We start from the raw sequence: 16,109 nt of genomic DNA on the forward strand, positions 1-16,109 counted from the left end.
ACCATGAGAAGAACAAGCAATGCAACAGATTTTAGATTGACATGGAAAGAGTTGTAGAACTAATCATTAACCACTAATCACGGTATGCTATCGTTAGTACAACTTTAATTTGACTCATTATTAGGTATTTTGGGGAGAGAGAAGTCTGATTTGCCATCAGATTCACAAACATGTGCTTAGATTTTAAATACCTTTCTTACCACTAAGCATATGTCTACAGTCTAATAACAACAGCCACCAAATACCATTTGATGTTTCCAGCCAATTTGGACAGTATACTCAAAGGCTAAGGTATCTATTCACATGTTTTAGCACAACCTCAGTTCACCCATGCAAACTTTTCATTGTATCTAACTCACATGCAAGTAGATTTGGATGAATTTGCAAAGCTTTCTTTTTTCCCTTAAAACTTGTTTTTCTTTATGTGAGGGTTTTTTTTTTTTTTTGTTTTGTTTTTACACAGTTCATGTGAAGCAGGCTTTAAAATATTGGGCATAAGTCTGAGAGTAATAATAACCATGGATTTGAAGCAGAGGAGAATTAGTAGCAGCTCCAGGTATCAGTGGGTGCAAAGGTCTCTGTCATTAAGGACCACACTAAATAAACATGCTGGAATATGATTGCTTTATTGCTCTTTGCTCATTTTATGTCATTTTATTGCCCTACTAATGACTATAGAATTAGGTGTGTAAGGGAGGTCTGAAAATGTAGAACTAAAAGAGGTACATAGACGAGTGTGTGCTTCCTGTAGAGATTCCAACTACTCATCGTGGCTGATGAAGAATTTACCTTGCATAGATGAGTGAGGGTAGGGAGAGAGGCGGAGAGGTACCTCAAGTACGGATCCATTTCTAGGCTTCATCCTCACTTTTGTACCCCTGATGATTTCTATGTCCCTTTTTAGTGATCCCAGTGGGAGAGGCTGTATCATTTCAAGTAGTGGGGTTTTTTCCTCCACTACTAGCCAAATGGTATATTCCTGATCCAGGGGCTATATGTGAAAATATGCAGATAAGGATTAATTTTATAGATGTTTAACTGTTGAAGAAAATAGTCTAATTAATGATAATGCCAGAATCAATCTGGTATGCTGGTGTAACAGTATCACTTCTGAGGACAGAAAGTACTGATGGGCTAATAATTTTACTACTTTCTATTTTGCATGCACTGCAGTTTACAAAATCGATGAAGAATGTAGTACCTCAGCAGAGTTACGATTTAGACTGTAAGAATCTCTGTTCTTGACTAAAGTCCTGTTCTGTCTAAATAAGGGGAGTTAGTTTTATCCCTGGTGTTTAGAAGTGATTTTCTGCGTTGTCACTTTTTTCCAAGGGAAAGTAGGATGTATTACCCATAAGTTTTCAAGTAATGTAAAAGGCAAAAGAATGCTGCTGAAGCAGGCTGATATTTTTGAAATATGAAAAGCTAAAAATGACATGCTTTTATTTGGATCTTAAGAGCATGAAGTTATATTTGGGGTGAAGAAAGCAAATTGTCTTTCAAAACTTTATGAGTGACCCGTGCATATTTTGTTTGGATTTAAGAGTTGCTCATAAATGCATGTACATAAGAATGTATAGAATTAACAGGCAATATTGAAAAAGACACATATAAAGCAGTAAATTCGTACTGGCTGCCTAGCTAAACTTAGCATTTAAAAGTGCAGCTCACCCCACCCAAGAAAAGTCAGCAAGTCTGCAAGAGTTGTAAAGTAGTTCTCAAGGTTGCTACAAAATGTCCCTTTGTTTCTTTCATGCCTTCTTTCTTTTTGAAATGCTGTGCTCATAGTCAAAATTGTTTTTCTTTCAGGCTTTTCTACTACAAATCCTGTTTTACTATGTAGTTTACCCAGTTTACCTAAACATTAGTCATCCAAAGAGCAGGGGATCTTTTATTCATATATTTCTATGTCAACAGAACCGCAGTCTTAAAAACCATTTTGTCTTCTATTCCCTATATGTAATCCTTCCAGATAGTATTTCAAGACATTGTATAAATTCTATGCTTTTTTACTCTACAAGTGGAAGAAAGTCTGGCATCAATGTTGTCTGATGACTTAAGCATTTTCTTTAATCTTCAGAAATGCCTTTATGCCTTGAATGAAAGCACTGTGTTCTCAACCTTTATAATCCAAATAAGAATTTTATTTAAGAGCATAGTTGGTTCTCATTACAGGTAGCTTAGCATTTATTTTACTCTTATTGGCTACAGATCTTACCTAGAAATGGGAATGGAAGCACAGCCTAGGAAATAAGCCTTTCCTCATCTGTGTATGAAGAACTGAAGTGTTTGTGCTTTATAGTTTTCTTTTTTGAATGTAAGTAAAGTTTTGCTGCATGCTTCACTAGCATCCTTGCTTGCTAGAGACTGTATCAAATTGGCTGACCTATTTCAACATGCCTCTCACTCATAAACTGATGGCTGTTTAGAGATGAATCAATTGTAAAGATCATGTGCTATGAAATTGGAGAAGCTGGTGGTAGGTTGGTGGAAGATATGCTCACCCCAAAAACTTTTGCTGAATGGTATCATTATTTTTGTCCACTCAAGGCTATGTGTGCTCCTTCCTCATCAGGCAATTGATCCCTCATCATATCTTATTAGTTTCTCCAGTTGAGATTTTTCCAGTATCCATTGGGGAAATGTTGGAAGACCTGTGAGCCACTAGATACTTCTTTCTTTTTCTTAATTGGTATGCTTTAGTCAGCTAATTAAGGACTTCACAACTCCAGCATCTACTGACCGTGAAGCCCTTATACTTGAAAGCTTAAGATTTTTTCTACTGATTTCATTAGACTTTGAATGATCAGAGATTCTTCAGTTTTGAGCCTTAAATATACATCACTTGAAAAAAAATATTCTTCCCCCTTCCCATTAGTTAAGTGAATTCTACCTTGAGTATTTTCCTCTGTCCCCCAGTGAGCTCCATGATTCTTGTTCCTGTCTACTCATCAGCCACTTGTGTTTTAAATTCAGTCCCACTTCTTTCATCAGGATGATATTTTTTTGCCAATTTTTCATGTTTAATAACACTACTTTTGCTCAATTTGTGCAAACATCTTCTGGAGTTGTTGCAATTTGATTTTCTGTCAGGGATAGTTCCAAAGAAGAGAAAATGATGGGCAGAGGAAATGATGCTGGTGTATATCTTATTTGCAATTCTAATAAGAGCTTTGTGAATTTGAACACACTAGTAAAGAGCACTTCATTCAAGTGCATATTACCACAGAACTTGCTAAACATGCCTAAGAATAATGCTATTCCAATCTGGGCAAATTAGATGGATAACATCACTTATAGCTGTTGTTAATTATGCATCAGCTTAATCACAGCATAATTCTGTTAATTGCTTATCACAATGAGGTTAACGTTCTGTCATTGATATTTCTTTAATTTTTAATTAGAATAATACACTTGGTATTTTTCACCGGCCACTGCATCAAAAATAGTATTGATGCAAATGTTCAGCACAATAAAACTAGAAGAGATTTCCTGAGTTACCAATTTGGCTGACATCACCAGCCCATGTAATACCTTTCATAAATTTCTTTCCATGTCTTAAACCAGTTAGGTTCCTCGCCTCTGCTGCCCAAATGGAGGAGTTTTGTTGCACTGCCATAACCCTGACATGTTTAGAAGCTTTCCACTTGCCAGCTTCAAATTTATATCTTTGTTCTTATGCCAGAATTGTTTTATTGTCTAAATAAGTTTTTCCCCTATGCAGCTTACAGTGCATGATTTATTTGTAGAATAAACTCCCTCTCACTTTTCACTTTCCTGAGATGAGTAAACCAGCTACTTTTAGTCTCCTTCAGTAAGATCTACATTCTCTTGCCCTGAACATGGCTGGCAAGCCATTAATGCTCCTTAATTCCAGCTGTAATGGCAGCTTTTAACTCCGCTGCTCGCGTAGATGGAAGCAGAAATGCCATTCATTGTCAGATGAATGACAGATAGCAGGAGGTGTAGATGAGTTCTTCTGGCTGTAGGAAATGAGTCCAGAAGTGATTGGCTGGCTTCTGATTCTGGCTAAATTAACAGATATGACAGTGTCTTAATTAGAGCTCTTTGAGACAGATAAGTCAACTTTTTCAAACCAAGTCCATCATAGTAATTTTATTTATGTATACACCTGAAAAATAGGGAGTGCTATTAATGCTAGTAATTTAGCCTGGGCAGGATAGAAAGCCCTTGTGATTCTTAGGGAATAAAAATTTCATTGAGAATTGTGATTCTGAGAAACAACTGGAGAACAGTCCTTTACTGGGGAGACAGTTAGAGGACTAGCTAGGAAAAAAATGTGCTGTGAAGAACCAAAGAGTCATGGTAGACAGTAAGCAGAGCATGATCCAGCACTGAACCCCAGGAGAAGAGGGCCAACAGCATCCTGGTCTGTTTTAGCAGGGCTCAGGGAAATGATTATTTCTATTTACTTTTAGATGTCATATGACATCTAATAAGTTACATCATTCCCACTCACCCCCTTCTTTCTGTGAGGAAATAAATGAATTAACTGAAGAAAGTTCTGTGGAGGACCACCAAGATGGTAAGGGGGCTGACACACCTGACCAGCTGAGGAGAAACAAATGGACCAGAATTGTTTCAGCCTAGAGATGTCTTTGTGGGAAACACCCTCATGGCAGCCTCTAGTACCTCAAGGCTGTTTGTGAAAAGATGGACTTCCACGGTTGTGCAGGTAAGAGGGCTGTTATGGCTAAGAGGACCAGAAGTCTATGGATATAAGTTGAAATCAAAGTGTTTCACACTGAATGTAAGGAGAAAAATTCCCATTGTGGGAACCAGGGGACACCAAGTCCAGTAGGAAAGCAGAGTGCCCAGAAAGGTTAGGAAGTTTCCATTCTTCAAAGTATTTTTCAGTATGAGTATTTTAAGCCCTTAGCAACCTGGTGTGACCTGCATTAAGAAGAAAGTTGAACCTGATGATCTCCTGAGAACCTTGAAGTAAAGGACTAAGAATGTATTCAAGATTCATAGTAGTGTTTGATACAGGTCCTCCTTTTGGACTCATAAAACTTGCTAATGGATTTTATACAAATACCCAGTCATTTAGTTCTCTCCTGTTTCTCTTCTCACTTGACTGGGTTTTATATTTATATCCCTTTCATAAAATAACTCTTGAAGTAATATTTTCTTTTAAATTTTATTTTTTATTTCTATTTTTCCTTTTCTTTCTCTTTTTCATTTTCTTTTTCTTCATTCACTTCAAACAATATAATACAGCAATCTCCTACAATATTACTTCTGTCATTTTAATTCACTTCCATCTTGGAAATTAGCAAAGAGCCTAGTATCCTGTTTCACCTTTGATTATTTGTTTTTCTCTCCTAAATTATGAAAAGTATGACTTCACTTATGTAAAATCCAAATGTTTACAGAACAGATTGTCTCTTCATTTTTTTAGTATTTAGTATTTTAAGTATTCAATGATTCTGAACACTTTGGGTTCCTAAAGTGACTACTTCTGCCACACTTCTTAGGAATGGTTGGTTTTCAGATATTTTTAACTGTTCCTGTCAAGATTACAGTAGACGACTGTACTGTAGTTTTGTTTCTTTTTCCCCCCCAGGAACACTATGTAGATCAAATGAGACAAGTCAGTCTTCAACTGGAAAATATTCTGGTGTTTCCTATCCCTAAGATTTATGTGTAAAAAGAAAAGTAAGTGTAACAGAGCCCAGGCAAGCCCAAGTTTTAGCAAGGAGAGTCATCTTTATTAGACCAAGCAGGACTTCCACCTCCAACAGCCAACACTGCTATTCTTTTTGGTTTGGCTGTTATGTTGTTCATAGATTTAGCAGTCAGACACTGCAACAGCTAGACTCTGACTGTACACCTTACATCACCTTGAAAAGAAAATTATGTTAGTGATATTTTTCCACTCACCTAGAGATTCTGCAAGTTTTCAAATAGCTTTTTTTTGGTATGTGTAATCTACTTTAACATAAATGGGATACACCCAGTAGTGACATATCCATCACCTAAGTGAAATCATCTTTGTTTCCTTGTGTGCAACTGCTACTGATTCAGCTTCCCAGATTCCTAAACAAATAGTTCTTTTTGATTAGGAGTCTTTTCTACTGCTCCTTATTTGAAGTTGAACGACTACATTTTCACAGGAAGTTACTTCTGCCATTCTTGTAAATCAAGATTATTTAAACAGTAATGTATTATAAATGCTAATTCATTAACAGAACTCACTTAGCAAAAGTGGACAGTCACCTTAGATATTTTCTCACGTGTCTAGTTAAAACAATGTTCTCTAGAAGATTAATAAATTTTAGGTGTTGTCAGGGCATTTAATCAGTTGCAAGTACAGCTCACAGCTGCTTTTTCTTCTTAATCAGACAAAAAGATGTGTATCTTTATTGGATTGTTTTAAAGAAAACTTCAAAACTTTGGAGTGCAGCAACTTGTATGTGTCTTTAGAGATAAATTTAACAAATCTGTTGTGATTTCTCATTCTTATCAAAATAGAGTGCAGCTTTGAGAAGGCAGCTTAAATTCAAGCTGTTCCTGTGACAATGTATGTGCGTCACGGTCCTGGCCCAGGAGGTGCATCTGAGCAGTGTCCCAGCAAGGTGGGGAAGTGACCCGTATCTTCTGCATACCTTGTATTTCTGGTTGTCAGGCCAGAGGAGGTATCAGCCTGGAAAGGAACCTGTGTGCTTTGTGCACCTTCTAAAGAAAATTATAGTTCTGTCCTTTGGTCATGGAGATTTTAGCTGCTCATTCACAAACCAGGGATGCAGGCAAGACCATCCAGGACAACTGTCTCCCTTTTAGAGATGGTAACTTTTTTTTTTTTTTTTTTTTTTTTTTTTTTTTTTTTTTTATAGTTGTTGTTGTTGCTTCTGAGGAATATTCTTCATTTAGCTTACTTTTAGATTGATTTTTAAATCTAATTCTGTTAATCCTCAATCGGTATAATGCATCATTTTATGGTTTCACACATTTCCATTTTCTTGTGAAGTTGGCTGACTCTTTTCTTGAAGCTCACGCCCTCTGAAATGTATTCAAGATCATGAAAATATTAATTATTGAACTAAAACACTAAAAATATTTTAAAATGTTTTAAAGATATAAAGGATGTTTTTCCTGGTATTCATAAGCTTTAGCAGTTCTGCTATACAATATATTACCATTTTTGAGAACGTGCTCCAGTGAAAAGTGTAGGAGGTGGGTCTCCATCCAGGCTCTCCACCTTCAGCTCTCTTCTCAGATTTTGGGGAGTCATTTGTGTAGATTCACCTCACCTAACTCTAGGTGCTGCAGTTGTTTGAGCACTTTAATTAGACAACGAGTGGGAAGAAATGGAGGTGATCCAGTTAAACCTTCTGTTAAAGATAAGTTTGGAATCTGTTTAAATGTGCCTGTTTCTGATCATTATATACAAAGAGAATTGAATGTTTGGTTTGTGTGCAGGCAACTCTATTGTAGACGTGTGAGCTCAAGTGTCATAAACACTATCTTCTGTTGTCCTTTGCCTCTTTTCTCTGTTTATTAAAATGGGATTATAATTTGTTCCTCTCTCACAGATGGGGAAATAATGTTACTGATTGCATAGTTCTCAGGTAAAATGGTGGAGCCTTCCTACATGAATACATTAAAAACTAGGTATACAGCCATATGAATGTTGTTCAGATCCAGAGAATCCACACAGACCCTACTGTTACCTTTACTATTGGAGGTAAACTTGATCATGTAACCCACATTATTGAAGCTACACATAATTTTTCATATTTTATCTTGATGACTTGCATGGTGTTTTCATGCATAACTGCACTTATGACCATTTCTCAAAGTTTCCTCTTACCTCCTCTCAAGATAGGTACCAATTAAAACCTTGCTAGACTTCTCTCATATCTTCCATGCCAGTGAATTTATTTTTGCTCAGCTCAATCAGTATTCTGGCTTCATTAGTTAGAAGATATGCAGCCCAACTTATTTTCTAATATATATAATCAGCTTTTAAAACAGACTTCTACTGATTTTGAACTTGTTAAAATCACTGTTTAAAATCTATTGGGAGCAGATATATCTGTCCTTCTGTGAAGTCACAGTATTTAATATTTTGTTCCTACCTGGGGACACACCTAATCTGTTAAAATTAAAGAGATAACCACTGGCCAATGGAAGAGGGTCTGTATGTGTACAGCAAAGAAAAGACTTGAGCTCCTTCTCCAGAGGATTCTGCTTTGTGCTCACTGGGATGTGAATTTTCTGTGCTTAGGGTATCAATGCCTCTGCCAATAAAAATATCAGGTGTCCTTGACCTCCCTGACTCTTAAGACAACTCTGTTATTTGAATTTTCGAGGAGATACTGCTGTCAGTTCATGTCTGGTGAAAGCAAGAATTACTTTGTTCTCTTAAGAAATAGAATGTAATAATTTTAGGGGGGAAGACTTCAGGAAAACCTTCTAGAAGGCTTTCAGTAACTGAAGGTGGCCTACAACAAGGCTGAGAGAGATTTTTTGTAAGGGCATGCAGTGATAGGACAAGGAGGAAAGGATAGAAACCAAAAGACAGTGGGTTTAAATTGGATATTAGGAAGAAATTATGTGACAATGGTGAGACACTGAAAGAGGTTGTCCAGAGAAGCTGTGAATGCCCCATCCCTGGAAGAGTTCAAGGTCAGGCTAGAGGGAGCTTTGACCAGCCTGGTCTAGTGGAAGGTGTCCCCACCCCTGGCAGAGGAGCTAGAACTAGATGATCTTTAAGGTCTTTTTCAACCTTAATCATTCTATGGTTTTATAAAAATCAGGGTATTGTATACACATGCCTTCCTAGGCTGTGAGTTGTTCTAAAAACTTATTTATTTGATGAATAAAATGGAGTTGTTTTGACACTTTAAAGAGATGATCCAAAATATGGTCGAAACAGAGAACATGCCTTTCTGCTTTCTTACTGCTCTTTTGTTCAGGAAGTATTTGAAGTTTTTGTTTGTTTGTCATATTTTAACTCTAAACTGATAGTCTTTACTATACTCTGAACTTCTTATGAACTCATTTTTGTAACAGTATCAATTAGAGAACTTGTTAAGCTAAGCATAAGCATTCTAGTGTCTTGGAAGAGTTAAACTCAGACTGTTGACACAATGTTCTTTCTGCAGGAATGTGATGAGTCAGCTTAGGTTCTAGTTAAAAATTTTAATTTTAGACAGAGTAACTGAAAATAATGGCACTTGTTTGACTATTCAGTTATTTAATTAGCCCTTTACATAGGACCAAGAGTTATATAGTTACTAGCATGGGCAGAAGTGTACTGAGTTTATTTTGAAATGTTATGTTGAATACATAACTCATTCAGCAGAGGATAGAACATAGAAATTAGAAAACTTGCAATGATTAATTGATCACAAAGAAAATAAAAATTCCAGGCAAGCTAAAAAAAGAGAATACCAAGCAAATCTTGCTTTAATACTGGTTAACCTCTTTTTGAACTCTTTTATTGTGTATGACAAAGGCAAGGGTGTTTATCTGTGGAAAAAAAACTCATTATATGGTATTTCTAAGATAACTGTGAGTAAATTGTAAGTAATTTTATCTAACTAGCTATATAAAATATTGTTTATGAGCAAGTTTGCATACAACCTGCCAAGAAGGCTTATTAAGAAATTACTAATCACCTGGGGATGACTGAACAGGAGTGCTTAGCCTTGCTTATCAGTAACATGATGTTTTGGTTTTATCTTGTGCCTGAACTCTTTCCTCTTTTCTTCTCATTTCACTCTGCTCTCCAGGACAACTCTCTGATTATTTTTCTGTGTGTAGCAGAAAATAATAAGTTACCTGATTTAAGCAAATAATTAACAAGCATATCCAGTCATTTAACTGTACTGCAGCAGATCTCACCACAAAATTCTATGTTACAAAAATCCTTTAAGACCTCTAAATGGTTAACACTTCATGGCTACAGTGAGTTTTCAAGAATAAAATGAACTAAGGAATCTTAAGTTAAAATAGAAATATTACATTCTAAAGTCTACCTAGTAGTAATTCTTATACTTAACACTAAACCTAATCTGTTGCAATGTAAAAAGCAAAAGCATCCTGGTTTTTATCCTTTCTTCCCATAAATATGCACAATTTTATAATAGTGCCTGCTAACCTCAGATAGGGTTAGCAAATCAACTGTTAGTCTGGACACAAAGCAAGCACAGAAATGGATTGAACTGGCAAAATACAAATTTGCTCTTAGTTCATGGAGAGAATCTAGACATGGACGATACACTGTGAAGAATTGCTAAGAAACTGCATGTAAAAGGGAGAGCTTCCCCCTGTCAGATTAATTTTTGTATACTCAATGATAATTCAAGAGGCAAATCCAGCTGTCACAAAAACACAGACAATAAATTCCTCTGTGTACATACTTATATATAAACATATGTGTAAATAAAACAAGATTTTAAATCTGCATAACATTTGATATCTACATGGCTTTCAGTCTACTGTGGACATCTTCCTGGAATGGCTAGATAAAGGAACATATTCTGTGTCCTCAGTCTCTACTGCCTGTCCCTTGTATCTGGCATACTGTGTTCTGACTGAATAGAAAATATTAGGATTTACTAGACTAGATGAGATTGGAATGGAATAGAATGCTTCAGTTGAGAGGGAGTTGCAACAGCTATCTAATCCAACTGCCTGACCAAACCATTGCTGATCAAATTAAAATCTTGATGATCATTTTCTCTTAGACACTGGTAGGCTTGGGGCACTGATCACCTCTCTAGGAAATCTTCCATGTTTGCCCACCCTCTGGTAAAAAAATTCTTCCCAATGTCCACTCTAACCTCTCCTGACACAACTTTGAAAATTCTCATTCAGCCTATCTCTGAATATCAGGGAAGAGGTCAACATCTCCATCCTCTTCCACTTCCTGTCTTCAGAAAGCTGTCGAGAGCAATGCAGGCATGCCTCTGCCTCCTTTATGGATGAGTGTCTTCAAGCTTCCACTTCACCATAAATCACCCTTCTAAATCTTCCCATAAAAATATGCTGCTTCAACTGGCACCATCATGGCCTTCACTCTTCCATCACCCTAACCCAATACTCTCACTCAGTGCGGCTGTGCAGCTAGCTGTTGACATTAAGTAATGCCCCATAATGCAATAGTCCATGTTTGACCTCTTGACCATCATGAGATGGCTTTTCCTCAACTATTACCTACTGGTGATACTATTTGCTGAAAGGCTGTCACAGATACGCTATGGGTTTCACTAAACTTTTGACAAACAGTAGCATGGGACATCTGCAAAATGAAGAAGATACTGTCATAATAATTTTGTTCTGTGGGGATTGTGAGTGAATGTAATGTGAGAATCATCCTCAAAACACCTTTCTGTTGAAGAGAGAGAACTAAGGATTTGTAAACTGCAACGTGTCTTCTACTTTGTGAGATGCTACCAAGGTCACTCTGATGTATGTATCTATGTGGAAGAGATAAATAAAATCAGATAAATCAGATAGCTTTGTCTACCTTCAACTTAAAAGTGGATGTAACATCTTTTTGCATATGACACCATTATATTGCTGTTGCTATCCTAGCATCATATGCCGTCACTGACACTGTGGTATATAAAGTGAATAAATAAATAATTTATCCTTTTAGAATAAGATGGAGAAAATTGTATTTGGAATAGAGAGAGGGAATCTGAAAGAGAGCTCTGTCCTCAGAAAGTACAAATTATCCTTAAAATTATCCTGTAGCAACTATTCTTCAGGCTCAAAATATTTTAGAGCTTTCATATTCCTTTGATATTTCCTCTCAGCTACTGACAGGGCAAATACCAAAGTGGATGCAAGAATAAAATTGTAAATTACTCATCAAATAATTTGGAGTAATAGATCTCTTACTCAGTTTTGAAACTCTAATGTAGATTACTCATTGACATCTCAATAACTATTTTGGGATTATTTCAAGCTCTAAAGAGTGCAGTAGGGTAGGTCCATAGTATTTGACGAGTCAAGTGGGAGGCATGTTCTTTGTTTTTTGTATTTATTCACCTTCATGACCCTTGAAGTTGTAGCTTGTTGTTCTGAAAGACAAATAATGTTTTAAACCAAAAACATAAATGTGATGACAATCAGACCTCACAATAATTGTCTGTGTTAAGCCAAAATGGAAAAAAAAAAAAAACAAACCAAACCACAACCCTTAACATAACTTATAAAAGAAGCTATATATGCTGTATGTTAGAGTGGATTTCAACATAATGAATGACCAATTTAACTGAAAAAAGAGGCAAATTCAATATGTGTAAGAATCTCCTTTCTATAGAATGCCTGGGGTGGTCTAAGTGTCTAAAAATGTGAGTAATGAAAAGAGGCTTAGCCTGGATTTCCCACAAAGATCTGTATTTAAGTTTCACCTGGCATGATTTGTTGCAGCTAATCTTGCCACCTTGCCTAATAAGTATGCCATGAAAACCTGTTTTTCAGTTCTGGTACTGACTGTGATTTTCTAGTATTTTGTTTAACCAGTTTTTTTAGGACAAAGTTAAAAGTCTAAGTGCAATAAATTTACTTGTTGAAGATGATAGTTGGTGCTGGGTTTGAGCAGGATTTGAGATGATGTCTTTGGTCACCTTAGTGGAAGCCTTCATGCTATATAGTTATTCTCATGATTCACAGATTGTTCTGAAAAGTCCTTTCACATTAACCAGCTGAAAGGCACCATTGTCCTTGTTTGGCTCTGAAATTTTTGGGGGGGCGGTGGAGAGAGAGGGGGGCAGGACGTTACAAGCCTTGCTGTACTCTCTTTGAGTTGTAGAGGACTGTAGACATATTTCCATCATGGTACCTAAGTGTTAAGCAAAAAGGCTATTTCTTTTTGAAGAAGCTTGGTAATACACATTTACACTATAATATGCATTTATATTTTATCACTGATTTTTAGATCTAATCTAAACTCTAATATTTTTATTTATTAAAAAAAATGAAAGCCAGCAGTCTTTATCAAATAAAGCAATGCCACAGTGTTACAAAGCTTTCCGTGTTGAACATGTCATAATTTTATGTTTTAGAACACAAGCAAACATTTCCCAGTCATTACTCATGGATCATTTATGAAGAACTTGGGGGTGGGTGTCAGCAGAGCTGATGTGATGGCGACTAGCAGTGTTCTCCCTGGCACTGAGGGTGTGTTCCAGGTGAGGGAAGCTCAGTCTGTGCTATTACATGGGTGTGTACCTTTGTAAGGCAAAGATGAGATTGCCCATGGGTGTGTGGAAAATTTCACACTGCTTCCTGGGTAGAAAGTTTCTGGCAAATAAACTCTCTGGCTTGGAGGTCCTTGAGTTTACTGTAGTAAGGGGGCATTCTGGCTCAGCTCACATGGTTTCTTTGGGGTGTTTTAGTTTGGCCTCCACGTATACCCTGTCCTATGTGTGCCAGTCATAAAGAGAAAAACAGATCAAAATGTGTGCTTTGCCAGCATTCTGGATAAATATGACAGATAATTAAAAAAAACAGGATGCCTTCCAAGTATGTCCACTACAACTCACTGTACTTGCAAAGCAGGAAATGGAGTAAAGGTGTGTTGTTATCCAGAATACGTGGGAAATAAGAAATAAAAAAAAACTTAGAATTAACACGTTTTTCTGGCAACCTACATTTCTCACTATGCTGGAAATTTAAAAAGACATACTGCTACTTTTTAAAAGAGAAAATCAAAACTGTTTCAGTGGTGATAGTAGTTTGTTTATATTTTCAGGAAGACTTTTATGGAAATAACCTTGATTTTATTAGGTTGTGCTGTATTTTATACCACAGTCAGAAAGAGTGATTGCACTTAATATGGAGAGCTGAACAATTAACAGAGTTAATAGTCTTAAAGATAAGATAGGAATGCTATCTAAATGTGATCCTGAGGTCATCAGATTTAAAGAAAAAAATCAAGAAAATCACATGAACAAAACCATTATTGTGTAGCTTTCTCTTCACAATTACTACAAAATTTACTTTGAGAAGTTATTTCTTACTCAAATTTACAGTATCACTTATCTCAAAGAAGTGCTTAGCAGTTTGACTAATTACACAGTATTAAAACTTTTGCTTACCTTAGGCTGATATTTCTTGGCAGTCAGTAGTGGATGACTTAGACTATTTTATACTACAAGCTGCAGTGTTGTTCAGAATTTGAAAAACAGTGCAGGTGTCCTATATGAAAAGAAATCTGCTGTGAGGGAGTCTGAATACTAGTGAACGGTATAAAGCTTGAACTGACATAAGAGCAAAAGCTGTTCATCATTAGCTTCTTTCGTCAACTGCTCTAATTCCAAGACTGTATTCTAATCCACCTAAGGCTGAAAGAAAACATATTAATATTTTACCATAGTGATTTAGTGTACATTAATTGTTCATGATGTACTTCATGATGCCAAAAATCCCCCAGAAAGCACATTTTTATGAGTGCAAGATTTGACTGTAAGAAGTTTCCTTAGCAAAACATGAAAAAATAATATGAAGAATGTCTTTCCTATAGCATACATTTTTCCATATTAAAAAATCAATTGAAATGAGTTTTTATATGACAGAAGTATGAAGGGCCAATTTATTCCCTCTCTTTAGCAGTCACTAAGGGACCTGTTTTGGCAGCATTGAGGAAGTTCTGCTAATAGCAGAGGGAATAGCAGGATTTGATCATGTCATACATTATATCTTCCATCTTCCATTCATTCCCTTGTTTTAAATTTACTTATATGCCAGAATGTTGTTGGGGCTGGAATTCTGAAATAAAAAATATGCAATGGATGTGTTGGTAAGCATACAATTTTGGTATTTAAAAGCCAGATAATCTTTATAGAACATATTATCAAAAAGTGCACACTGAAGAACAATAGATAATTCTAGTTAACGTGTAAGCCTTTTTATATTATGCTAAGTGGCATATTAAGCAATGAATCATTTTCTGTGTAACTAGTAATTAGTTTTATAGCAAATACTATACAAATATAACAAATGGTTGTAGCAAATACAACAATTTCTGCTACAGAAGAAACTTTCCAAACTGAGCCATCAGGTAATATAAAATTATTCCATCTCATGATGAAATTACAGTGATTTCCTAAACAATATTGGCTTTCAACAAATAGCTTTTCACCAATCTTAATTTAGTATACTTCTTTAAGTAAAAGAAAGAAATATTAGCTGTGTTTAAAAACTGTGAAACCTTGTACACTTCTTCCACTACTGTGAAATGACACTTTCTGAGTAATTGTTTCCATGACTCTAGGCAGTAATTATTCTAAAATTTCAGTCATATTCCTAAATATCTTTAAAAATTGCCATATTTTGTATTATTTATCTTCTGCTCTGTATAGGAAGTATCTGTAGTCATTACCAGCTGCTCTTTTTCAGAAGGAACTTTTGCAGTTTTTTTGATATCTCATTAAATATAACTATGGATGAATGGTTTAGAGTAAAATGAACAGCAGTAGGTTGAAAAGGACAGCCCCTGTGGAGACCCTCCAAAATCTGAGAAGAATTTGTGCAAGCAGTAACACAACTGTAAATACACTTTGGTTTAGGGATAGGTCCGTGAATTATTCAAGAATCTTGACATAATTATGTTACTGGACTCTGCTGGAGTCAGGAGGAGAACTGGCCTGAGACTGCATCTACATGTCCACAAACATGGACAGGATGATTTGTGACTCTCAGGTAACCCGGGGGACTGGATATTAGAAGGATTAATTTTGAAAGGCTTTTTTGTAGGTCTTTTAGTGTAATTTTTTCCTCCTTCATTGGTAGCTTGTCTGTTATAAATAGCTTTTAAAAATATTTATTTAGTTATTTAATCAGGAAGTTAATTTATGGTGCCCTTTTACAGCTACTTTTATTGAGTAGGAACTGCAGACACTTTTCCATTCAAATATGCATTTCAATGTTGTATATACAGTTACTAGCTCTTCTTAATAAGGCATAAACTGGGTAGCTTTCCTTCATATATAATCTTTATGTAACTATTTTTAGTAGTACAAAAGGGTAGTTTTCTGTAAAGAATGTATTGAGAATAATAAAATTTGGAATTCTGCTGTCCAACATTTAAAAGCACCAGATTAGCAAGTGAAATTCTGCTGTTCAGC

The 16,109-nt window shown here is 35.9% G+C and overlaps 1 protein-coding gene across 1 annotated transcript in view; it reads left to right on the forward strand.

Annotated features, from left to right (window-relative positions):
• The window catches only part of HNF4G (hepatocyte nuclear factor 4 gamma), a 61,366-nt gene that overhangs the window by 22,817 nt on the left and 22,440 nt on the right, over window positions 1-16,109 (forward strand). The gene's annotated exons all lie outside the window — the stretch shown is intronic.

Source organism: Serinus canaria, chromosome 2 (genome assembly GCF_022539315.1).
Source record: "Serinus canaria isolate serCan28SL12 chromosome 2, serCan2020, whole genome shotgun sequence".
In the NCBI taxonomy this organism is placed as follows: domain Eukaryota; kingdom Metazoa; phylum Chordata; class Aves; order Passeriformes; family Fringillidae; genus Serinus; species Serinus canaria.